The following is a 1,388-nucleotide window of genomic DNA, read 5'->3' on the forward strand; positions in this document are numbered from 1 at the left end:
TATCAGGAGAGGATTTTTTAATAACAACTCAGAATAAAACAGGAGTAACAACTTTCTACTTCTTACCTTTTTAAAAATGTAGTGAGTAGAAAGTACAGATAATTGTGTAAAAATGTAATGAGTAAAAGTAAAAAGTACGCTGAAAAATAATTACTCAAGTAAAGTACAGATACCCAAAATTTCTATGTAAGTACAGTAACAAAYTATTTGTACTTAGTTACTTTACAACTTTGTTATGAACTCAGTCAGACCTTGTATTCTTCCTGCTAATTGCCTCTGATTAGAACGATGTTGTTTGGATCAGAACAAGAACGTTTGATGATTCAGCTTTTAGTAGTATTAAGCCCAGGCTGTGGGACGAGTCCAGAATCTGAATACTTGGTAAAATTAAAAAGTTTTTAAATTTACTACTATTGTCCAAACACTATTGGAAAACTAAAAGGATATGAATGTTAACAATATCAACCCCCAGACTTCAGAGTTTAATGACATTTCTGTTCTAATTTCCTCTTAAGAAACAAAAACATCCCTAACAGATGATCAGTAATTATGTGAAAGATTTGTTTTATCTGAAGGACCCAAATGAAGACACAGAGTGGAACGACATCCTGAGGAAGAAAGGCATCCTTCCTCCCAAAGAGATCCCTAAAGATGATGAAGAGGAGGAAGACGCCCTTCAGCAGCAGTCTGTTGGTAACAGAGCTGGCTCCTTCTGTTGTCATGTTTACATAGTAATGAAACACTTGTACATTATTCAGTCAGGGTTTAAAAGATGCAACAGTTTGTGTATTTAAGCCATCTAAGTGTGGGGTTCTGTTCAGAACACGTAACTATTTCCTAACTGTTGTCTGGGAGCAGTTAAGACCTATGAGAGCATGACGCTGGAAGAGCTGGAGGAGAATGAAGATGAGTTTGGTGAGGATGATGAGGCTGCCATAGAGATGTACAGGTGAGTGATGTGTGCTGCAGCTGATGGTGCTGTTAAAGACTGGACCTCCTGGGTTCTGATGAAACAGTTTACACCTTTCTCATCTCATGGTTTACAGTCAAAATTCATTCAGTTTTCAAATTAACAGATTTATCTTTATGTTTATATTTACAATGCCAGTTTTAATTTTTGTATTAATAATTGAAGAAAATTGATGTTTTGAAGTTGAAATGATTTCTCAGTGTTAACTGCAGTTGAAACGATTTCTCAGTGTTAACTGCAGTTGAAACGATTTCTCAGTGTTAACTGCAGTTGAAACGATTTCTCAGTGTTAGCTGCAGTTGAAACGATTTCTCAGCATTAACTGCAGTTGAAACGATTTCTCAGCATTAACTGCAGTTGAAACGATTTCTCAGCATTAACTGCAGTTGAAACGATTTCTCAGTGTTAACTGCAGTTG

General features: G+C 35.9%; 1 long non-coding RNA gene across 1 annotated transcript in view; it reads left to right on the plus strand.

The window, feature by feature from the left end:
• LOC106535949 (uncharacterized) overlaps positions 1-1,124 on the plus strand; it is a 2,717-nt gene extending 1,593 nt beyond the window's left edge. The window contains exons 2-3 of the long non-coding RNA XR_001312490.1: positions 576-693; positions 859-1,124. This is a non-coding gene — a long non-coding RNA (uncharacterized LOC106535949). The remainder of the gene's footprint in view (positions 1-575; positions 694-858) is intronic.
• Positions 1,125-1,388: the final 264 nt, after the last annotated feature.

Source organism: Austrofundulus limnaeus, unplaced genomic scaffold (assembly GCF_001266775.1).
Source record: "Austrofundulus limnaeus strain Quisiro unplaced genomic scaffold, Austrofundulus_limnaeus-1.0 Scaffold1625, whole genome shotgun sequence".
Taxonomy (NCBI): domain Eukaryota; kingdom Metazoa; phylum Chordata; class Actinopteri; order Cyprinodontiformes; family Rivulidae; genus Austrofundulus; species Austrofundulus limnaeus.